The sequence below is a fragment of the Pipistrellus hanaki genome (assembly GCF_964339955.1).
Source record: "Pipistrellus hanaki genome assembly, chromosome: 1".
NCBI classification, from domain to species: Eukaryota; Metazoa; Chordata; class Mammalia; order Chiroptera; family Vespertilionidae; genus Pipistrellus; species Pipistrellus hanaki.
Window position 1 is genome coordinate 82,760,123 of NC_140503.1, and position 25,439 is coordinate 82,785,561.

General features: G+C 42.4%; 1 long non-coding RNA gene across 4 annotated transcripts in view; it reads right to left on the minus strand.

The window, feature by feature from the left end:
- The window catches only part of LOC311618097, a 39,393-nt gene that overhangs the window by 12,358 nt on the left and 1,596 nt on the right, over positions 1 to 25,439 (minus strand). The window contains exons 2-6 of one of the 4 annotated variants that reach the window (XR_014794233.1): positions 22,382 to 22,484; positions 21,788 to 21,908; positions 20,111 to 20,209; positions 9,419 to 9,455; positions 6,710 to 7,008 (exon numbers count right to left, since the gene is read on the minus strand). This is a non-coding gene — a long non-coding RNA (uncharacterized lncRNA). Of the gene's footprint in view, positions 1 to 6,709; positions 7,009 to 9,418; positions 9,456 to 20,110; positions 20,210 to 21,787; positions 21,909 to 22,381; positions 22,485 to 25,439 lie in introns of those variants that run through there. The other 3 variants (XR_014794232.1, XR_014794230.1, XR_014794231.1) reach the window with 3 other exon arrangements.

The window sequence follows — 25,439 nt, forward strand, 5'->3', positions numbered from 1 at the left end:
AGGACAATGAACAGGACAATGAACAATAAGCACGCTGAGAACACGCTCCTTTTATTTATTTACTAGTGGCTTGGTGCACGAAATTCGTGCACATTAAAAGAAAATTAATTAGAGGAAATATTTTAATGTTGCTATTTGTCCTTTCTCTATAATAGAAGTGTCAGAGATGAAAGAAAATTAGTAAAATGTATATGAAAATCTCTCTTCTGTCAGAGTCTGGGGTGTGCCACAGGACCCAGAGTCAAGTCCCCACCCACCCACATGAACCTCAAAATCACATGAGACCCAGACCCTGCCAGCCCCACCCCTGCCAAGCTCCGCCGGGTGGGGGCACAGCCTCAGGTTCCCTGTCAAGCCCCGCTGGGTGGGGGATGCAGCCTCAGGACCCCTGGCCTGGTGCCGGGGCAGGGGATGTGGCCTGAGGTCCCCCTGCTCAGTACTGGTGCTGGGGGCATGACCTCAGAAATTTTAGATTTTTCTTTCTTATGATATGTTTCTCCACAAATGTTATTTTTTAATATATTTTATTGACTTTTTACAGAGAGGAAGGGAGAAGAATAGAGAGTTAGAAACATCGATGAGAGAGAATGATAGATCAGCTGCCTCCTGCACACACCCCCTACTGGGATGTGCCCACAACCAATGTACATGCCCTTGACTGGAATCCAACCTGGGACCCTTCAGTCCACAGGCCAACACTCTATCCACTGAGCCTAACTAGTTAGGGCACAAATGTTATTTTTTTTATGGGCATAAGATGGTTTTAAAGGTGCCATTGGTTGTTCTACTAACTTGTCAACTGCCTTTGCACAAGGCTCTGCCTGACATATCTTACTTTTTTTTTTCATTTGTTTCAACACATGTGATACAGAAACTTGAACTCTCTGGAAAGAGGAAGGAGCCATCAGTCATTGGGTATGTAACATTTTTCAACTTTTCTTAATATCTTGTGATGGCTGGGTATACTGGTCACATGTGAATATTGGTCACTGCTGCTACAACCCAGGACACTATGTTATGAATTTTATTGTTCAGTTCTTTAGAAGTTACCTGGAAAGGAAGCAAACAGGGATATAAGGGAAATCACATATAAATTCTATTTTAGGGACAGGGACTAATCTTGATATATACAACAATGCATAGCTATAATACAATCATGGTGTATAGAGAGAACATAAGAAAGGATCTCTTTAGAATATCAGATTAATATCAAGTTAGTTTATTCTCTATGGTTGTAGTCTATTCTTTGAATATGATTCCTTATGATTTAAAAATTCTTGTAACTTTTATTTTCAGCATTTATTATTGATGATAAATGGTTTCCTGGTTTAAAAAATAGCCAACAGCCGGGACTGGTTTGGCTCAATGGATAGAGCGTGGGCTTGGGGACTGAAGGGTCCCGGGTTCGATTCCGGTCAAGGGCATGTACCTTGGTTGCGGGCATTTCCCCAGTAGGGGGTGTGCAAGAGGCAGCTGATCGATGACTCTCTCTCATCGATGTTTCTAACTATCTCTCTCCCTTCCTCTCTGTGTAAAAAATAGCCAACTCAGGCCCGGAACAGCAGCTGCCAGGCTGGGAGCAGCCAGGCCCGGAGCAGCCAGGTCTGGTGTGGCCAGGCCCGGAGCAGCAGCTGCCAGGCTGGGAGCGGCCAGGCCTGGAACAGCCGGGTCGGGTGCGGCCAGGCCCAGAGCAGCAGCTGCCAGGCTGGGAGCGGCCAGGCCCGGAGCAGCCGGGTCGGGTGCGGCCAGGCCCGGAGCAGCAGCTGCCAGGCAGGGAGCGACCAGGCCTGGAGCGACCAGGCCCGAAGCAGCCGGGCCCAGAGCAGCCGGGTCGGGTGCGGCCAGGCCCGGAGCAGCAGCAGCCAAGTCCAGAGCAACTAGGTCGAGAGCAGCAGTGACCAGACCCGGAGCAGCTGGTTGTGGAACAAACCAGAGCAACAGAGGCCAGGCCCGGAGCAGCCAGGCCCGGAACAGCTCACTCCTCGCCTGCCCCTGCCCCACGGCTGCCTCTCAGACATGGCTGGAAACTTTTGTGGGAATTTGAGGGTCTGCTGAATCAAGTGATGAAGGCTTAGATCTGGATGTGTTGAGTTAGTATAGGGCTGGGGTGTTGATCTGTGAGTGCCTTGGATGGGGCCTGGATGAGGCTGGTTGACCTATTTGGAAATGTCTTTTGTGTGAAATGTATCATTGGGCATGAGGAGGTATTATTGATATGAGAAAATGCTAAGTAACTGATTTACTCTCTGAAAAGGGATTTACTATCGGGGAAAGGGAGGGAGGAAGAGACTGAACATAAACTGCACCTATGGATGAGGACAATGGGGGATGGGGAGGGGGCGGAGGGTGGGGTGGGAACCTGGTGGAGGGGGGAAGAAATGAGGAACCTTTGTAATAATATGAACAATAAAGATTGATTTAAAAAAAATAGCCAACAAATAAAAAATAACCAAAATATCTAGCTTCATAGAATACAAATGTTCTGGCAAGAAGTAGGACTATGTTTATGATACAAGCATTATTTCTAAAAAATATAAAACATTACTTCTAACAAACTATTTCAAGAAACAAATTTTCAGTCAAGACATTTGTATTTTGTCAAATAGCCTTCGTTTACTTGGGATATGAGGGTAAAAAATGAAGCCCCAGAGTTGAGGGGTCAGCCTGTGTGATGTATGGCGAAACTGTTGCTGCCTTCCTTTGTCAATTGAGTGTGTTTATATATGCAGATAACTAAAGCTACTAGTTCAAGTTTCATTGGTGGACAACAATTAGCACCGATGATCTGATTCAGTAGAAATAAATAGGTTTTGGGTCCAATAAAAGATTACCAGTGCAAACAGTCTTGGATAGGAAGGCAGAGAACAGCTTATCACGTAGAGAAACACATTAATTTAGGTAGAAAAAAGGGGGGGGGGGGGCACGGCTGAGATAGGCCTGGGACTTAAAAAGCCAGAAGGCTTGGCAGTAGAGAAAAGTTAGGGTCTCCCTTCAGTAGGAGCCAAAGTAGAAACCCATTTCTGCTGAGCATAATTGTGCTGTCACAGCTTAGAATGGACCAGGGGAAGACACAAAGTGTACCTGCCAAACTCTATACCTGTTTGTGTACTTCTATTCATTGCAGATATATTTTGAGAACATAAAAATCCTTTTGCCCATAATAAAACAGTGTTTGTTTTAAAGTTGTTACCTTCAAGATAGCCAGACCAAGAGTGTTTACTTTCCATAGGACCTCTACTTCTCAAAACTACAGAGAAGTAGAGGTCCTATGGCAGCACAGGCATTGTTCAATATCCTGGCATTTCTGACACCAGATTCCATATACAGGCAGTCCTCGGGTTACGTGGGACTCAACATACATCATTTCGTGATTAGTCGCCATCTCCCATTTATTTATTAAAAAAAACTTCCTGTGCATGTACCTTGGTTGCAGGTATATCCCCAGTAGGGAGTGTTCAGGAGGCAGCTGATTGATGTTTCTAACTCTCTATCCCTCTCCCTTCTTCTCTGTTAAAAAAATTAATAAAATATATATATTTTTGAAAAGTCCTGTCATGGGAGAAACCAAGATGGCAGCATAGGTAAACACCTAAACTGCAGCCTTGCACAACAATTTAAAAAATACAACTAAAAGACAAAATGGACATCATCCAGAACCACAGGAAAGCTGACTGACTAGAAATTCTACAACTAGAAGGAAAGAGAAAACTACAAGGAAAATGAGAGGAGCTGTAAAAGCCTGAGGTACGAAGACATGGGTCCGCGCATGCGGAAAGGATGGAGCTGGAAAGGAGGGGGCAGCGGAGTGCCTGGCTGGCATTCTCTAGCAGGAAGGAGATAAAAGCCCTGGACGGCACTGAACCACAGTTCTGACGGCACTGAACCCCAGTTCTGGGCAAGACCCTGGGGACCCAGGCTCATACTGGGGGAATGTGGGCTGTAAGGTAGAAAGACAGAGCTCCAGAGGTGCACACGTGAATGTACGCACAGAGGACGGACTGTTGACTGTGCCGCTGGATTGCCCTAGCAGGAAGGAGACAAAAGCTCCGGACTGCACTGAATCCCAGCTCTGACTGCACTGAATCCCAATTCCGAGTGAGAATCTGGGAATCCAGATTCATTGGGGGAGAGACTACCCTGTCTGGTAGCGGGCAAAATTCGAGGGCGCCTTTCTCTCAGAGGTGCTTGCAGCGAGTACCAAAGGACACTGAGACTCAGGAACCTCATAGGGTGGGGCTGACGGGATGCCTAGGCCGTAGGCTCCACACTGAAACTCCACTCCATCCAAGTTGAGCACAGAGGCTTTTGCAATTTTGCAAGTCTAGTCGAATAAGGCTGTCTCCTGGCATAGACACAGCTGATCCTCACAGCCAATTGGCTTGGAGGTCAACTCCTCCCACTGATATCCACAACAATCAAGACTTAACTACAACAAGGCTGTACACACAGTCCACAAAGGGGTGCACCAAGAAGGTCCACCTCAGGTTGGGGAGATCAAGCCACTGGCCCATATAGAACACCTAACACACAAAGCTACCCTACCAACTCAGGGAAGCAGCAAAAATGCAGACAAAGAAACAGATCAATGGAGGAAAACAAACAACTGGAGATAGAGTTCAAAACCACAGCTATAAGGTTTTTCAAGAATTTCCTAGAAAAGGCTGATAAATTTAGCAAGACCCTCAAGGATATGAGAGAGACCCTCGAGGATATGGAAAAGAACCAACCAGAAATTAAACATACACTGACTGAAATAAAAATATTATACAGATGCCCAACAGCAAACTAGAGAAACGCAAGAATCAAATCAAAGATTTGAAATAAAAGGAAGCAAAAATCACTCAACTGGAAAAGCTAAAAGAAAAAAGAATCCAAAAATTTGAAGATAGTGTAAGAAGCCTCTGGGGCAACTTCAAGCATACCAACATTAGAATTATGGGGGTGCCAGAAGAAAAGAGAGAGCAAGATACTGAAAACCTATTTGAAGAAATAATGACTGAAAACTTTCCCTATCTGGTGAAAGTCCAGGAAGTTCACAGAATGCCAAACAAAAGGAATCCAAAGAGAACCACACCAAAACACATCATAATTAAAATGCTGAGAGCAAAAGACAAAGAGAGAATATTAAAAGCAGCAAGAGAAAAACAGTTATCTACAAGGGAGCACCCATATGATCGTCAGCTGATTTCTCAACAGAAACTATGCAGACCAGACGGGAGTGGCAAGAAATATTCAAAGTGATGAATAGCAAGAACCTACAACCAAGATTACTCTACCCAGCAAAGTTATCATTCAGAATTGAAGGTCAGTTAAAGAGCTTCACAGATGAGAAAAGCTAAAGAGTTCATCACCACCAAACCAGGATTATATGAAATGCTGAAGGTATTCTTTAAGAAGAGGAAGAAAAAGAAGGTAAAGATAAAAATTATGAACAATAAATACATATCTATCAACAAGTGAATCTAAAAATCAAGTGAATTAAAAATCTGATGTACAGAATAAACTGGTGAATATAATAGAATCAGGGGCATAGAAAGGGAGTGGACTGACAATTCTTAGAGTGAAAGGGGTGTGAGGCATCAGGGAAGAGCCTGGACAAAAATAATACACCTATGGATGAGGACAGTAGGGGGGAGGTAGGGGAAGAGGGTGGGATGGGAACCAGGTGGAGGGGAGCTGTGGGGGTAAAAAGAGGAATAACTGTAATAATCTGAACAATAAAGATTTATTAAATTTAAAAAAATCCCGTCATTATGTTTTTTATTATTTATCACAGGTAAAGGTCAGGAATTGTTATCTTTCTTTTAACTTTTTTTTTTATTGTTTCTCTTCATTACTGCTGTGTATGTGCTCCATGTGAGTGATGTGGGTGCTTATGTAGGTGGGTTCCGACTTACAGCAAAAATGGTGTTACGTTGCGCTGTAAGAACAGATCTCCGGATCTCCAGCATAACCTGAGGACCTACTGTAATGTGGTTGTTGACTCCCAAATTATCTCCAAAGATTGCTCCCACATTGTTCAGGTTTAGGCAACATTCAAAGAAAAGTTAACACCTAGTCGTATGATACATATTCTCTCCTGACTCATTAGAGAAGGTTTGAAGAGCATTTCAGGGAAAAGTCATATTATTCCACGCCAGTTCCCAAATCTCTTAATGCATTTTTATTGTGGTAAAATACATATAATTTAAGATTTCCCATTTTGCCATTTTTAAATGTACAGTAGAATGGCATTAAGTTCATTCACAATGTCATGCAAACATGAGAACTATCTAGTTTTCTTAATGCATTTTTTTTTTTTTTTTTACCTACTGCCCAGACCAGAAAATAGCTTTGAGTTTGAAAAAAGTTGGGGGTGACAGCATATGGTTGTGCCATTCTTCAAGTCTCCTTGTCTTTTCTTCCTGATGTGATACACAACTGAGGTTAGGAGCAGTGCTCTATTCATCTTGGTATCCCCTTAACATCCAACACATAGTAGTAGGTTTGCATAGTAGTTTCTCAAGACACTTTGGTAAATAAATTCCCTTTTAATGTGTTTTACATCTATGCATACTTCTTTCTACTCCAATATGAAGGACACTGTGCAGGCCACAAATCATTAATGAACATCTGCATCTGGTAGCTATTTAAGACATTTGTGTTACATACTGCTCTTAGAGGTGATCAGCAGTTATTGATTTGATAATATCATCTTTGTCCTCAAAACCATTAAAATGTTGCCCAATGAATTAAATATAAACTTCTGAGCAGTCTTCAGGGCAACAGTCTTACTACCTTCTTTACTCTATTTCTCCTCATATTCCATCCCAATCACAAGAACATAGCATCTAAATGCAAAACTTAAGGCTACCCAAGGGACTGAGGTGCCAACATGGAGTCATCTGAAGAAATTAAAGACTGAAGTGGAAGCTACTTCTTTAATCATGTTCCTGCTCATGCTAGCATCTGTTAGCTTTCAGTCTTCTGCAAAGTCTTGTGCAGCAAGTCCAAGGACTCTGAGTAAATCTACACCAGCAACAAAAGAGACTCATTTAGTAGCTAAAAATATTAATACGTCCATAATTCTGATTTTTCATTTTGTTGTTTTGCATTGGCATTGTTGTTATTATTTAATAGCCAGAGTTTTGCTCTTGACATTCAAGTTTTGAAAATAACATGTATGTGGTTTAGTTTTTGCATTGGCAACAAAACAAAACAAAACAAAATAAAAATCTGAAGACCAGAATAAACTGGTGAATATAATAGAATCAGGGGCAAAGAAAGGGAGTGGATTGATAATTATCAGGGGGAAAAGGGTGTGGGGGTGCAGAAAGAGACTGGATTAAAATCGTATTACCTATGGATGAGGACAATGGCGGGGGCGGGGGGGGGGGCGGGCGGTGAGGTAAGGGCAGAGGGTGTGGCAGGAACCTGGTGGAAGGGAGCTGGGGGTGGGAGGGGGAGAAACAAGTGTAATAATCTGAGCAATAAAGATTTATTTAAAAAAAAAATAAAAAATAGCCGAAACCGGTTTGGCTCAATGGATAGAGCGTCAGCTTGGGGACTTAAAGGTCCCGGGTTCGATTCTGGTCAAGGGCATGTACCTTGGTTGCGGGCATATCCTCAGTAGGGGGTGTGCAAGAGGCAGCTGATCGATGCCTCTCTCTCATCGATGTTTCTAACTCTCTATCTCTCTCCCTTCCTCTCTGTACAAAATCAATAAAATATATTTAAAAATAAATAAATAAATAAATAAATAAATAAATAAATAAATAAATAAATGCAAAACTTATTACAACTGTTTACCCCATATCTATCTCATCACATTTGTATTCTTTTGTTCTGGTTTCTTGGTTCCTAATTCTATTTTATTAACCTTTGGGTGTATGTCCTTTGTCTTTACATTTAAAAACAAAAACCACCCAGAGAACTAAGGAATTGAGGGCAGAAAAAAGAGATGAGATAAATGGTGGAATGGACATGATGCGCCCACAATTGAGTCTTGGGAAGCAAGGAGAGGATTAAGTCAAAGGCCTTGAACCTGTGTTCTTTCGTGTAAGGTAAGGGAATGCGACCTGGGTGCAATGGGCAGGGCCAGTTTGGTATTGTTAGCTATGTTTTACTGTGCTCTGGCCTGAAATGTCCTAGGTATAGCTAAAGGTATTTAATCCTGTGTATATGAGAGTAATAGGAGAGAAGCTTCAAGTCATGAGTGGAGTTTTCATCTACTTGAGCTAAAATTTTTTTAAAATATATATTTTATTGATTTTGTACAGAGAGGAAGGGAGAGAAATACAGAATTAGAAACATCGATGAGAGAGAGTCATCGATCAGCTGCCTTTTGCACACCCCCTACTGGGGATATGCCCGCAACCAAGGTACATGCCCTTGACCGGAATCAAACCCGGGACCCTTTAGTCCCCAAGCCAACGCTCTATCCATTGAGCCAAACCGGTTTCAGCTTGAGCTAAGATTTTTAATAAAAAGGTATTCAGAGCATTTGCTATTAAAAAGTGATTCTGTAGCTCTGTAGTACGGTTGGGGCAGAAGGGAAAGGGAGTTAGAAATTAACACTATATAAAACTATGAAAATCAGTATTCTCTCACTTTTGTTTCTTGAAATTGTCTTAATACTGGGTTAGTCAGTTTATCCTTCAGCATCTTTGTAGCCCAGGATCACTCAGTATGTCAGACAACTGGCTTTCATCACTGCCTAGCTCAAAATTCTTCTCTAGGAAGCTCAGTCAGAATGCCAAGCCATTTACCACCTCATACTACTTCACTGTGCCCAGCCATTTTTCTCAGTTTAGGATTTATAAAACCTATCTACACCTCATTTGGTTTGTTGAGTATTTAAAATATGGTGTTGGTATGTATGTTTCATCAGGAATTATTTATGTGCATGAAATATTATTTAAATTTTAGAACAGAACATCAACAGAATAGGGTGGCCACCAAGCTTTGAGGGCTGGAAGGTCCCTAGGCCAAAAAAATATTTATATCCATTGGCCTTTATTTTGCATCATTAGAGATTTCATTGATTACAGTGCACATATCCTTAGGATGGAGTAACAGAGTAAGTCATTAATACCACAGTGAACTAATTTATCATCATTAGAAAAAGAAGCTCAGAAGGCACAAATAATGCATGTTTGACTAGAGAGAGGGGAAAGGAATAAATCCAGATCCCAGAAAGCTACCTGGAGAGAAGAGGTAGTCCTACCTGGAAGGGGAGTGGAGGCATGTACATTAGGAGAGCATAGAACCAAAATGAGAATAGAGAGAGAAGGAGGTGGAAGAGCAAGAATAACCAACTTTGCCTACTTTACAATTTTAGTTTAGTCTAGAGAGGTTGTAAAAGATGAGTTTCACTACATACAAGTAATTCTTAAAATGTTAATTTACAGTAGTGTGTTAAGTTTTCTTAGATACTTACTTAACTGATGCATCATGAGAAAGGCTGATTCTGTGAGCTGCAGGTAGATTGTCAAAGAAAAAAAAATTACTATTTGTTGGTATCCTTCACAGATTACTCATAAAATGGTAACTAACATATCTTAATAGGTATCTATTCCCTGCTGTCACTGTTCTGTTTTAACCCTCAAGCCCTCTCAGGAAGGCATAAAATAGACTGTAAGATCTGGGGCCATTGCCTACCTTGCCAGTCTCATCTCTGGTCACCAGTCTACATACATTCTATGCTCAAGAGTACTAAACAATATTTAATTCCCTTTGCCTTTTACCTTACTATTTCCGTAGCTACCTGTGTTCCTCTTTTATATTTCTCATCCTTTAGTACTCATTCAGCTCATGTCACCTCCTTCAAAGAGCCTTCCTGAAATCTACCTAAGTAGACAAGCATCATCTTTCAATGATCACAAAGCATATTATACATACATCTATTTCGGAACTTACTATGCTATATTGTGATTTCTGGTTTATAGTGCTTGGCATATAGTAAGCACTCAATAGCATTTATTTGTTGAGTTAATTCTTAACACATATGCCAGCTCAATGTTTGTTCATTAGTCTGACTGTGATTAATCCCTTCCCACTCAAATACTGTCTAAAATGCTTTGTATGCCATCTGCCAAGTTCCATAAGTGGATTTAGTAAATATTTCTGGATAATTATACTAAAGTAAATCTTCATATAGTATATTTACATAAGAATACTGGGATGCTGTATGTCAATTATGCACATGCATGACTAAACAGTCTTAGACTGCATGCTCTAAACAGAGCATTAGAGTCAGTTCAAAGTCAAGATGATTTAGTATTTATTTTTATCCCAATAAATGTAAAGTATATTGTGAGTAACCAATAAATTCCAACAATCTACATAAAAGAGTTTTACTTAAATTCTATATATTGTCTTGCATTTGTATACAAGTATAGTATGTTTTTGCATGTGTACTGTTTTGGAAGGAAGAAGCAGGAATTAATAGTGCACAGATCTGAAAAATTAAGTTTGGAGACAATACTGTTGTGGTGGTTTTAAAATATGTCTAGAAATTCTTTGACAATACTCCCTCTTAGAAGTGGGGATTAATTCTCTTCCCCTTGAATATGGGTTAGATTTAGTGACTTGCTTCTAAAGAATAGGATATGGTGGAAGTGATGTGCATAACTTATGAGATTCGGGTTATAAAATATATTGTGACTCAGCCCCTCACAGATTATTCACTTGGGGGAAGCCAGATGCCGTATCATGAGGGTACTCAAGAAGCCCTCTGGAAAGTCCCACATGAGGAGGAACAGCCACATGAGTGAGCCACCTTGGAAGTGACTCCTCCAGTCCCGGGCAAACTTTTACATGACTGCAGCAGCCCTGGATGTTATCTTGATCATAACCATGAAAGACCCTGAGTCAGAGCCACCCAGCTTAGCTAAGTTGCTCCTGTATTCCTAACCACAAAAACCTAGAGATAATACTGTTTGTTTTATTTTTTTAGGCTGCCAACTTTTGGGGGGTGATTTGTTGCTTAGCAATACATAATGAATGTAACTTAAAAAAAATAAAGAACTCTTCTTTGGTGCTAGCGGTGGGGAAAATTAAATATCCTAAAGAGCCCAACTGTTTAAAACCTATAAGAGGGACTATTTCCCCCTCCCACGTGGGAGTCTGTGCTTGTTTCTCAATAAATTTCCACCTTTGCTATAAAAAACACACACACAATTACCAGAATTTGATAAAAATACAATTATAGTGTAGAAGAATGACAATACACCTCTTTGATGCTTGAACACATCTAGTAGACAGTAAGAAAAGAGTTTACTAAACAAAAAGTAAGACATAATTGGATAATATAATCTATACTAATAAAAGGGTAATATGCAAATTGGTCAGGACACCCTATGTGGGGTGACCAGGCCAGCAGAAGGGGCTGTGAGGGGTGACCAGGTTGGTGTGAGTGTGGGGGGGGGGCAGTTGGGAGTGACCAGGCTGGCAGGGGGCAGTTGGGAGTGACTAGGCCAGTGGGGGGGACAGTTGGGGGTGACCAAGCCAGTGGGGGGAGCAGTTGGGAATGACTAGACCAGCGGGGGGGCAGTTGAGGGCAACCAGGCTTGCAAGGGGGCAGTTGGGGGGCAACCAAGCTGGCAGGGGGTTTTGGGGGCAACAAGGCCAGGGGGGAAGTTTGGGGTGACCAGGCCGGTGGGGCGGGGGACATTTAGGGGCAACCAGGCCAGCAGAGGAGGCAGTAAGAGGCATTGGGGGGGGGCAGTTATGGGCGACCAGGCCGGTGTTGCGGGGGGCGGGGGAAGGAGAGGGGACAGATAGGGGCAATCAGGCCAGCAGGCAGAGGCTTTTAGGGGTGATCAGGCTGGCACGGGGGGCAGTTAAGGGCGATCAAGCAGGCAGGCAGGTGAGCAGTTAGGAACTGGTGGTCCCAGATTATGAGAGGGATGTCTGACAGCCGACTTAGGCCTGGTCCCCTGAGGGATCCCGGATTGAGAGGGTGCATGCTGGGCTGAGGGGACCCTCCCCCCATGCACAAATTTCATGCACTGGGCTTCTAGTCAATAAATATAATTGACTATTCTTATAAAACCTTACATCCTTCAAATAGAGACTATATAATTTTTTAGCATATCCATGGAACATTTTCAAATATTTGGCCACACAGACAACCTTAACAATTTCAATGTGTTAAAGATTTGCATGCTATAATTTCTGAATCTAATAAAAAATGTCAACCAAAATATTTTCTTGATAATTAAGAAACATACTTATGGCCCTGGCTGGTATGGTTCAGTTTGGTTGAGCGCCATACCATGCACCAAAAGGTCACTGGTTTTATTCCGTCAGGGCACAAACCAGGGCTGTGGGCTTGATCCCCAGTAGGCAAACTGCAGGAGGCAGCTGATCAATGCTTCTCTCTCACATTGATGTTTCTCTCTCCCTCTCTCAAATCAATAAAAACATATTGGTAAAAAGCCGGGACCGGTTTGGCTCAATGGATAGAGCATCGGCTTGGGGACTGAAGGGCCCCGGGTTCGATTCTGGTCAAGGGCATGTACCTTGGTTGCAGGCATATCCTCAGTAAGGGATGTGCAAGAGGCAGCTGATCGATGACTCTCTCTCATTGATGTTTCTAACTCTCTATCTCTCTCCCTTCCTCTCTGTACAAAAATCAATAAAATATATTTTAAAAATAAAAAAATAAAAACATATTAGTAAAAGAAACATACTTATAGATAACTCTTAATTCAATGGGGGAATTAAAAGAAGTATAGTCTACCTTTAAAAAAAAAAAAAGGAGACTTTATTATCAAAACCTATGGGAATTTCCCATAGCCTTCTTTTTATTTCCCCTTGTGCATCAATTCCAGTGCAGATGAGCTTTCAGTGAGTCCTTGTGTGAAAACTATTTCAGTCCACTTGTTAATGCAGGATGCTATAATTACACCGCAATGGTGACATGTCCTGTGTCTTCAGGAAGGCCAGTTTAGGTTCAAGAAGAAGTCAAGGTATTGGATTTTAGTCCTATATATGCTCCTGATTATATTTCTTTCAGTTATTATTGTTTATTTTTATTTAAATTCTTTGTTGTTTAAAGTATTACATATGTCGATGAAAATCTAACTCTGGCCTGTCTGCCTGAAGGAAGCATCGGGTTCTCCATGAAACCTTCCCACCTGCCTTCGAGAAACTTTGTTGGTATGTAGTTTAGTAGCAACTGCCAACATCTCACACCAGCCGCTGAAGCTCGCCTGTGGTGAGGTCCTCCTGCAGCTGCCTGACCTCTGCACGGGGCCGGAGTGGTGGGCCTTGTGCTTGCTCTCAGCTCACAAGTCCTCAGAGTACTTTCTAGTAGCTCTGAAAAGGGACCCTCCAACTTTTTCTCATCTGCTGCCCCCAGGAGATGGGGCACTAAGGGACAAGGGGAGACTTGCATCAAAGATCTGGAAGTAGAGGGCCTTGCTGTCCTGCCTGTGCCTTGCACCCAGACCCCATAGATCAAGGGCAGACAGCAGCAGATGGAGTGCTGGCGGTGTCTGAAGTACTGCACAATAAATGCCAAAAACAATGAAAAAAATAAAGTATTACATATGTCTCTTTTCCCCCCCCATTGACCTCTCCCCGGCTGCTCCCACCCTCCAGCACATGTCCTCACCCCTCTATTGTCTGTGTCCATTGGTAATGCTTATATGCATGCATACAAGTCCTTTGGTTGATCTCATAGGTTTTTTAAATATATATTTTATTGATTTCAGAGAAGAAGGGAGAGAGAGAGAGAGAAACATCAGTGATGAGAAAAATAAAGAATCATTGATCAGCTGCCTCCTGCATGCCCCACACTGAGGATAGAGCCTACAACCCTAGCATGTGCTCTTACTTGGAATCAAACCATGACCTCCTGGTTCATAGATCGACACTCAACTAATGAGCCACCCCAGGCTAATGTTACTTCTCTTGATCCACCCTAGCCATGTGTGTTTTATAGTGAGTTGGGAAGAGAGAGAAGTAATGGCCCAGTTTTTTCTGCCTGCTCTGCTTGATCAGAGCTTTCTGATAATTTGCTTTCTACCCACCTCCTCAAAACACCGTCTTCTCTCCTTGCCCCCGCCCCACCCCATAGAAAATGAGCTGGGCCCCATAGGTTTTGCTATAGGTATTCTTTCCCTTGCCTCTCCCATGAGCCTCAGACCAGTATCTATAATTGCCTGCTTGACTGTTCTACTTAAATGCCTGCAGGTACCTCTAACTCAATGAATTCAAAGCTAAACTAAGTTTTCTCTTCCAAACTTGTTCATCCTTTTGTATTGCTGATCTACTGATTAGTAGCACCATTCACCATCCATTTAGTTTCTTCAACTCCTTCATTTTCCATATTCAATCACTAACCAAATCTCATCCATTTTCCACCTCCCTTAGTTTGAGTCAAATCTATGCCCAGTTCTTCATCCTCACTGCTACTGACTTTGTTCAGGACTCATTTCTACCCTTGGCTATTGTAATAGCCTCTTCTTAACTGCAGTAAGAGACAGCATGGTATTATGGTTAAGACTGGTTGAGTAAGATGGACCTTGGCTTTGTCTTTGTCACATACTATGTGAAACCTTGGGGAAGATAATTTAACAGTTTCAGACTTAGTTTACTTCCATGTAAAATGGTTGATAAGATAGTTCTGACCTCATTAGTTTGTTGGGAGGATTAAATGAGAGACTATAAAGAGTTTAGTGTCATGTCTGGTACATAGTAAGTGTTCAATAAATGCTAAATGCTATTTTTATTGTTTTGTTGCCTCCAGTTTCTTCATTTCTAATTTTGTTTTCCCATTAAGAAAACGAAAATTCTGATCATATTATGCCCTTGCCAATATTCTTCAGCAATTGCCCTTCAATAACAGGATAAAAGGTATATTGCTTGGCATGGCCTATCAGAATCTCAATGATCCAACCCTTTTGGTAAAGTATGTAGTATCAAGTTTGCCATCCATGTTACACTTAGTGACACTTTTTTTCTGACTTCATTTTCTGGAATTCTCCAACTTGAAATTTTACTAAAGCAATTCTGAAAAACACTTATATTTCCACAAACACACTATGCTCTTGGTAAATGTATTCCCTTTACCTAAAAGGTTCTCCCTCTATTTGTTTACTTAGAAAATTATTTCTCATCCTTCACATATCGGCTCAGTTGTGGTCTCTTCTGTGAAAGCTCCCCTGGCTTCCCGATGCTTCCACTGAACTTTTTACATACATCCATTATTGTATTTATCATATTGGGTTCTGATTATTGGCATGTCTGCTCCCCACTAACCAGTAAAATCCAGGGTAGGGACCATGGTTTTTCTGCTTTGTATGTTTAATAATTAACAGTTTCTGCATGTAGCAGAAGCTCAATAAATGTTAGTTAAATTAATGGGTTAATGGATTGCAGGACTTATTGATAACTATTGCTAATATTTACCTGACTTATAGTTTAAGCCTGATTTCTTGGTGTGTTTTTTTTCCAGTTGAATTAGCTCTGTCATCTATATATGGCACATGAAAAATAAAAACAAAATCCTCAAAGGAATTTTAGAGAATTTGAACATCAGCTATTTCTCACATTTAAAATGCAGAAATTTATGAAAATGATTTAAAAGTCAATCTATAATAAATGTACATGTTTTGTTTGGTTACTTACAAAATTCAAAGATTTGTAAAAAAAAAAATTATTGGTATTCTAAAATTAAGTAATTGCCCTAGCTGGTTTGGCTCAGTGAATGGAGCGTCGGCCTGCAGACTGAAAGGTCTCAGCTTTGATTCCAGTCAAGGGCACATGCCTGGGGTTGCAGGCTCGATCCCCAGTAGGGCGCAAGCAGTAGGCAGCCACTCAATGATTCTCTCTCATCGTTGATGTTTTGATCTCTCTCTTCCTCTCTGAAATCAATAAAAAATCATATTAAAAAAGAATAAAATTAAGTAACTGATGGATGCACTGATCAGCATGGAAGGTAATCAACTGAACATCTAAAAATACTATGTGTGCAGAGAGCAGGTTTTCTGCACACAAGGGATGTGACTTTGATTTGGCCAAAGGCAAAAATAACTGCAGAAAAATAACTCCAACAGAGAGACTTTATTTTTCCCCAGGTCTGAGAACTGAACACAAAACACCAGAAGTGCATTTCCTGACATTGATGGGATGGATGAAATAAGTTGAAAAATGGTATTGTGTTCTATTATAATAAAAGTGGTCATGCTATTTCTCAAAAATAAATTACACATTTCATGTACTCATATTTCCAATATATTTTAAAATTTCCTTTAAAAACAGATGGCCTAACAAACGCCATATGAACTCACTTATAAATGGAATCTTATGAACAATATAAACTGACAAACAAAATAGAAACAGAGACATGGAAACCTGGAACAGACTGACAGCTGTCAAAGGAGAAGGTTGTTGGGGGGCTGGATGAAAGAAGATGAAGTGATTAAACAAAACCCCCCATATATATATATATATATGTCACATAGACACAGACAACAGTGTGGTGACAGCCAAAGGGAAAGAGGGTGGGTAGGTCAAGCATGTCAAACTCATGGCCTGTGGACTGTATGAATATTTCTGCGGCCCAACCAATATAACAATATATAAGAAACATTTTAATAAAAATTTCATAACTTAATTTTTACAATATCCTGTTATACATAACTAGAGGCCTGGTGTATGAATTCATGCACGGATAGGATCCTTTGGCCTAGCCAGCAATCAGGGCTGATCAAGGCCATCTCACCCAGTCCTGGCCCGTGGCGGGGGGGGGGGGGGGGGGGGGGGGGGGGGGGGGGGTAGTGGGAGTTTAGCTGCCTGCAGGAGGTTGGCTGTAGGACTGCACTGACCACCAGGGGGCAACTCCTGCATTAAGCCCCTAGTGGTCAGTGCACATCATAGCTACCGGTTGCTTTATATATATAGGTTGTTAATAACAAAATACATTTGTTTATGACTGATTACTATAATTGTATTGCATTCCTTTCCCTTAAGCATCTTACAAGCAGGCACACCATTTCTCTCTACTAATTCTAGCGGCCAATATTTTAGCAGCTGATTTCCACATCATGAGTCTTGTACTCACTTGTTTGGTGTGCACAACAGGAAACATTTCAATTTCAGAGATCAAGAAACATAGGTTTATTTGCGTTATGCTTATTAATTTGTGCAGTTATTTAGTGTCTGATAAGTTAATATTCAAGAAAAAATATTAATTTTATTAAAAAGTTCTATTATTTTATGTTAAGAATTACTCATTTATTTCAGCCCTTTGTATTCAGCATGTCTCTATCAAAATAAACCTACGTTTCTATGAAAATTGAAGCTTTTGGTTTTTTTGCAGCCCACATAAACTTAAACCTTGTTTATTTGGGCCCATGTTAGCCTTTGAGTTTGGCATACTTGGGATAGGTAGAGATGGTTAAAGGGGAGATAAATGGGTTAAAGGCATAACAATCCATCCAGTGTTCCATTCTAGAAAGCTTAGAGTTATTCTGTTTATTTCAGATAAGGCCACTGTAGTCAATCAAATTCTAATTGAGCATACCACTTGAAATTGAACTAAGATGTATAATTACTGATTTCAAGGTGTTTATCACCCAATAGAACAGACAAATATGATACAGTATAATGAGTCTTGAGATAGAGGTAATTCTGATCACTATGGGAGCAAGGTGAAAAGACAGCCACTTTAAGAAAACTAGACACAATGCCGAAACCGGTTTGGCTCAATGGATAGAGCGTCTGCCTGTGAACTCAAAGGTCCCAGGTTCGATTCCGGTCAAGGGCATGTACCTTGGTTGTGGGCAAATCCCCAGTAAGGGGTGTGCAAGAGGCAGCTGATCGATGATTCTCTCATTGATGTTTCTAACTCTCTATCCCTCTCTCTTCCTCTCTGTTAAAACGCAATAAAATATATTTAAAAAAAGAAAACTAGACACAAAATTAAATCCTCATCCTCATCATTGTTGTCATTCTCATCATCTCCCTTGCTCTGGATCAACACATCGATTGAGTCACTAAATCCTGAACGTCTGATACTGAAATATCTTAAATCTGTGGCCTTTAGTTCACCCTCACTGCCTCTACCTTAGTTCAGGCCCTAAGCATTTTTAGCTAGACTATCTCAATAGATTCAAAACTATCTTGTCTCTAATCTTCTCTGTGTCTCTCATGCACTGTAACCAGATTATCTTCTATACTGATAATAGCCTGGGGGCATCACAACCAGACAGACAACCAGTCACCAGGAAATGCATGGAGCACCTCTGGGTCCCTGAAATGCATGGAGCCCCCGTGGCCCCCAGGCTCCTATCACAGCAAGGCTGGCAGCCTGGTGGGGAGGGTGAGGCAGGCGCAGAGAGTGGGGCCTGGCTGCCAGGCACCAAGGTGAGCCAGCGAGCAGGCCTGCAGACACAGGGCCTGCCAGTGGCAGCACACCAGTAGTCCCAACTCTGTGTGTGAGCTGCAGAGGAAACATCTTTTCTGACCGCTCATTGGCTAAGCTCCCCTTACACCACTCACAGTGTTCTTGGTAACTTGATAGTAAGAATCCAAGAAGGTGATCTAGGGTCTTTCCACCTCACTCCTGGAGGATAAAACAAACGTCCGCTGCTGGAGGGGCTAAGAAATGTCATATCCTGCCCTAGCCGGTTTGGCTCAGTAAATAGAGACAGCCTGCAGACCGCAGGGTCCAGGTTCAATTCTGGTCAATGGCATGTACCTAGGTTGCAGGTTCCTCCCTGGCCGGGGCCCAACTCAGGGCTCACGCAGGAGGCAACCAATTGAAGTGTCCCTCTCACATTGATGTTTCTCTCTCTTTCTCTCTCTCTTCCATGTTCTCTAAAAATCATTGGAAAAATATCCTCAGGTGAGGATAAAAAAAAGAAAGAAATGTCATATCCTATGAAAGAGACATCTTGAAAATGTCTAAAGGAAGTTGCCTTTTTGTGTGTGTGAAGGAACTGGAGTTCATGTTGATGAAAACACCTTGGTGGCAGCAGCAGCAAGGTGACGGGGGCAGCGCCTTCCTCTGATCAGCCTGGTCACCTCCTGCAGAGGGAGGCCCGTAGGACATCCCCTGAGGGGTCCCAGATTGGAGAGTGTGCAGGTTGGGCTGAGGGACCTCCATCCCATGCACGAATTTTGTGCACCAGGCCTCTTTTATAAAAACCCAAATGGTTGTTATTTCACATTCCTTGATAAAACCCTGCAATGACCCCCTTACTTCTAAAAGAACAAATCCAGCCAAAACCGGTTCGATTTCGGTCAATGGCGTGTACCTTGCTTGCGGGCACATCCTCAGTAGGCGGTGTGCAGGAGGCAGCTGATCAGTGATTTTCTCATCATCGATGAGCAACTAACTCTCTATGCCTCTCTCTTCCTCTCTGTAAAAAAAATAAAATAAAATATATTTAAAAAAATTAAAAGAACAAATCCATACTTGAGAAAGGTATAGGGCTTGAAACCATCTTTTCAGTCTCCTCTCCTGCACTGCCCTGGCTTTGCTGGCTGGCACTTCCTGCTTCCACTTGGCACTTGAACATGTGTGTATGGTACTGCCTCATTATATCATCATGTCTATTTATCTGGAAATTCCCATTCACATTTCAAGAGTTAATTTAATTAAGCCCTCCTTTAATAAAATCTTTTTATATTTCTGTAGTAAGGAGTAGTCTCTAAACCTTTTGTGCTCCTTTTACATTGTGTACACATCAAAACTGAACTTGGTTTGTGTGTGTGTGATCCCTGGATGGTGAGTCCTCAAGAGTAGTGAGGATGTCTTTTTCATCTTTGCAAACTATGTCACACACTTTCCCCCTTTTGCTTTCCACTTCCTCCCTCCCCTTGTATCTTAGCCTAAGACTTGGCCCATAGTAGGTTCTCAATAAATATTAGCTATTACCATCATCATCATTATAAACATCAAATACTTAAGTTAGTTTCTGCTAAACTACATGGTACATGTAGCATGGAGCCAACTCAGAACCTTCTCTTCCAGAGAGAGGTCCAAACTTGTGTAGGACCCTATTATCTTTGACCATCTAGTACCATGCCAGCGAAAGGGATATCCCATACATATGAAAATTAACCAGATAAATTAATGATCAATACAAAGCATCTGAGACATACAACTTCCTACCTTTCGTTGTGCTGTGTTAGTACAACAGCTGAGAAGGTAACAAGGTTGATGATGTTTTGGTAGGAATCTTTATAAAACTATGAGAATGCTGAACTGATCCTGGAAGTACATGAAAGAGAAATCACATAATTTTGAAACTTTATTGAAGTATAATTATAGTACAGTAAACCACAAATCTTTAAAATGTACCATTTGTTCAGTTTTAACATATGTGTAAACGCATGAAACCATCACCACAGTCAAAATAGGGGGAAAATCCACAGCTCAGAGATGGTGGTAAATGGAAGGGTGGTGGTAGAGGCTGGAGAACAAATCAGATGGGACGTCACATTCCCCCTCCCTTGGGCCTTGGTTGCTATAGATAATTGAGGTTAACGTGGAGAGGAAGGAAGAACTGCTTGGTCTGTTTTCCATTTAGGATTCTAGAAAGAGAACTCTTAAGCTACCCCTACCCCTGCCTCCTTCTCCTCCTCTGGCATGGCCAGAAACTTTTACATACAGTGTGATCAGGCATAGCAAGGCTTTCTCTGAGGTTTTGGTTTCCTTTTTTTTAATTTCAGATTTATTGAAGATGGTTAAAGTGTACCTCCTAGTGATTTATTTACTAGTATACATTGTGAAAGGATTCCCTCCATTTAGTTAATACATCCATCTCCTCATATTTTTTTTTTTGTTATTGAAAACATTTAAGTTCTATTCTATTAGAAAATTTCAATTTTACCAACATAGTGTTATAAATTATCGTCACTGTGTTTTACCTTAGACACTCAGCCTTTTTTTCCTTTTTTCACTAATGAACTGTTTGTTGTTTTATCAGGAAATAGCAGGAGTGAGAAATACAGAAAAACATATCTGCATATTAAGATTAATCTTTCTGCTACTGGGAATCATTTATTGAGCACTAATTAATTAATGGCACTTACTAATATAAATGAAACACACTGTGTAAAGGCATTGATTCACAGTATCACAGGGGACAAGTGACATGCCTATTCAATCAGCTGAGCTGTGGACAATAACTACTTGATTGATTTGGTAATCAACTCATTTGTATTCTGCCTTCTTCCAAAACAGATTTTAGACCTTATTTTTCTTATAGCTGAAAATGTATACCCTTTTACTAACCTCTCCCTATTTTCCTTTTAGGTTATGCTTTATTAAACCACTCTTAGTTCCAATGTGGTGTACACATGGCCCAGGAAGGGCTGAGAGTGTAACGGGAAGCTTGCCAAAGGAAGTCCCGAAGGCGGAGGTGAAAGAGCTCCGCCTGAGTGTCATGGACCAGCCAGCCAGAACCAAAGTGGAACGGCAAAGCTAGAGCACGCTCCTGGTCCAGGAGACCAGGCCGTGAGGCACACACCAACTGCTGACTTCAACTCTGAATGCCAACCGGCAAAGCACTATCTCAATGGAGATAAAGGCATAGCTTTGGAGATCAGAGGAGGCAGAGGACATCCATTCAAGCACCTTGACTTTAGTCCACCTTCATGAGGCCATAGAAGCCAGTGTTTTCCAAACTTTTTCACATGCATGTAAAGCACTGGGGAGTCCTAGCCGGTTTGGCTCAGTGGACAGAGCGTCGGTTAAAGTATACCTCCTAGTGATTTATTTACTAGTATACATTGTGAAAGGATTGTCTGAAGGGTCCCAGGTTCTATTCCAGTCAATGGCACATACCTCGGTTGCAGGCTTGATCCCCAGCCCTGTTTGGGGCATGTGCAGGAGGCAACCAATTGATGTGATGTGTCTTTCTCAGGTCGATGTTTCTGTCTGTCTCTCTCAGTCTGTTCCACTCTCTCTAAAAATCAATGGGAAAATATCCTCGGGTGAGAATTAATAATAATAATAATAATAATAATAATAATAATAATGATGGGGACTTGTGCCGAAACCTGTTTGGCTTAGTGCAGTGTTTCCCAACCTTCTCTCATGATGAGAATCACCTGGTGGAGTTGTTAAAACACAGATTCCTGAATCCCAACTAAGAAGTGCTAAACTAGAATTTTTGAGAACATATAGGTAAAATTGCATACCTAACTTAGTGCTCTGTATATAAAATCTGTCTTAGAGCACTAGTTAAGTATACAATTTTACCTATATGTTCCCAAAAATTCTAGTTTAGCACTTCTTAGTTGGGATTCAGGAATCTGTGTTTTAACAACTCCACCAGGTGATTCTCATCATGAGAGAAGGTTGGGAAACACTGGCTTAGTGGATAGTCAGGCTGAGGACTGAAAGGTCCCAGATTCGATTCCAGTCGGGGGCATGTACCTGGGTTGCTGGGCACATCTCCAGTAGGGGCTGTGCAAGAGGCGGCTGATCGATGTTTCTCTCTCATCAATGTTTCTGGCTCTCTATCCCTCTCTCTTCCTTCCTGTAAAAAATCAATAAAATATATTTTTTAAAAATAATGAAGACTTGTGAAAATGCAGCTCCTGATTCGGTATTGGGTGGGACCTGAGAACCTGTGTTTTTTATGAACTCCTAAGTGAAGCCCATACTGCTTAACATAAGCCACATCTCTTGCCACGGACATCTGGACACCATCTTTGAGGAAGAAGGTGGGGAGCCTCCCTGAGATTCTGAGCCATTGTGGAGATCTAGAGGAGGAGACGTGGAGGACTGTTAGAAAAATCAGTGACTGAGCCAGAAGCCAGAGGAGGACACTCAGATCCGGCAAAGCGCTAATCCTACAGGAAGTGTCCAAGGAGTCTACTCAAGAAGTAGGTTACAGTTTTAAAACTACTGCTACTCAGGCAGGCTGTGTTAAAAAGGACAGGGGAACAAGCGTGGGCAATACTGATGACATACTTCTCTGCTGTGAGAAAATATGTGGCAGAATAAAATATTTCTGCTACCAGTGAAGTGACAGAAGTTAATTTGGGCCTGAAAAGCCCAAAACCTAAGGAAGGGCAGGGTTTTGAAAAAGAGCATCAATTAGGGTCTTTGACCTCATTAGTCCCTAGAGCCATGGGCTTTAAAAACATCAGTAGCACCGTCAGTCAACAACCCACAAGGATGCTTCTCCGGTAGAAAATATTGAGATGCAGGTAAAATCTTCCCTGAGAGAGCAGCTGGGTCAGGAGCAGCCAGGCCCAGAACAGCAGCGGCCAGGCCCGGAGCAGCCGGGCCCAGAGCAGCCGGGCCGGGAGCAGCCGGGTCGGGAGCAGCCAGGCCCGGAGTGGCCGGGCCTGAAGCAGCTGGGCCCAGAGCAGCCGGGTTGGGAGCAGCCAGGCACAGAGCAGCAGCTGCCAGGCCAGGAGCAGCAGTGGCCAGACCCGGAGCAGCTGGTTGTGGAACGGACCAGAGCAACAGAGACCAGGCCCGAAGCAGCCAGGCCCGGAACAGCTCGCTCCTCGCCTGCCCCCGCCCCAAGGCTGCCTCTCAGACATGGCTGGAAACTTTTGTGGGAACTTGAGGGTCTGCTGAATCAAGTGATGAAGGCTTAGATCTGGATGTGTTGAGTTATTATAGCACTGGGGTGTTGATCTGTGAGTGCCTTGTGTGGGGCCTGGATGAGGTTGGTTGATCTATTTGGAAATGTCTTTTGTGTGAAGTGTATCCTTGGGCATGTGGAGGTATTATTGATTTGAGAAAATGCTAAGTAACTGATTTACTATCTGAAAAATTTAAAGTTCTAAAAGTTAAAAAAAAAAAAAAAAAAAAATCTTCCCTGAGAAGCTCAACTGCTGGGCAAGGAGTGGCAGCACCAGCAGCAGCAGGAGTGAGGCACATGCTAAAAAAAATGACGTGGGATCTTGTGGGAAATGGAAAAGTATAGGAATGAAATCAGGAGCAGGGAGCTGTGGAGAAGACAGGACTCTGACCTGGGAATGCATGGCCTTCAGCTGCAAAATGCGGCCTGCCCTGCTCATAGGCGTTGAGGCGGTGACGGCTGAGGCAGTGACGGGAACCGAGGAAGTAGGGAGCCTAACCCCAATGGCAGGAGAGGATGTGGTGTTGTTAGTAAGCATTACTCCAGATCCATAATTTACAACAGAAGACAGGATTTATCTGTACTATAAGCAGAAGATATCAGTACCAAATCGTCTCCCCACCAATTACTATTTCAGAATTTCTAATCATAAAATTTTAATTAACTATTTGTCCTTGGTGTAATTTCGGGGCACTGACATTGTCGCTCGTTCTCATCTTTGGAGAAGAAGCTTAGAGACCGAATGGAATGTTTGTAACAGGAGGACGGCAAAGTTATCCAAGAGAGGTTCTGCGTATCCTCTCAGGCCCAAGAGCAGGAGAGCCACGTGCTAATCAGAAAGGGGTTGTGGGGAGGGATCGGCCAAGACAGGTTGTGGTTCTCAATGGGACATGATTTTGTCCCCTGGGGGACATTAGGAAACGTCTGGAAACATTTTGGGTTGTTATAAAATGGGGCAATTGCTTCTGATATCTAGTGGATGCTGCTAAACATTCTACAATGCACAGGATTATCCGGCCCAAAATGTCAATACAGGCAAGATTGAGAAATTGTAGGATCAGGAGCTGTGAAACCACTTTTATGCCTTGTCCAGTCAAAGCCACACTTGAGAGGACAGAGCTGTCTCCTAGGAGAAGGGGGAACGCCATCCCTCCCTCTTGCCCCAGGAGAACGTGGCTTTCCCACTGTGTGGGGTGCACACCAGCATCGTGACTGTGATGGAGACCCTAAAGCCACAGCGGCCATGGCAGTTCTTGGTTGTGCCTCATAGCCTGGCAGAGGCAGCCATATACCTATACCTCATCTGAGAGGTGACTACAGATTCTGTTCTAATCACTTAAGAGACAAAGAATTCCAAACTATATGTGTACTGCCTGGGTTTTCACTAGTGTTATAAAACGTGCATCCGTTGGTGTCTACATGGTAGATGTCAGCCTTATTATAGTGGTGCCAGAGGCCTGGTGCATGACATTTGTGCACTGGGGTGGGGAGGGTGTCCCTCAGCCAAGCCTGCGCCCTTTCACAGTCCAGGAGCCCTCAGGGGATGTCCGGCTGCGGAGGTGGGCCGCTGTGCTTGCCAGCCATCAGGGTGGCTTGTTGCTGAGCAGCACTACCGCTGTGGAGCACACTGACCACCAGGGAGCAGCTCCTGCGTTGAGCATCTGCCCCCTGGTGGCCAGTGCACATCATAGCGACCAGTCGTTCCCTGGTTTGGTCAATTTGCATATCACCCTTTCATTATATAGGATAAGTCTATTTCACAATAATTTATTTTTCAAAAAGCAATTGAGGTGGCCACTGTTTGAGATGCCTACCTAAAACTTTCTACTGGAAGTAGAAGTTAAAGGTTGCGGGTGGAGGAAGCAAGATGGCTGCTAAAGTGACTTACTCTCC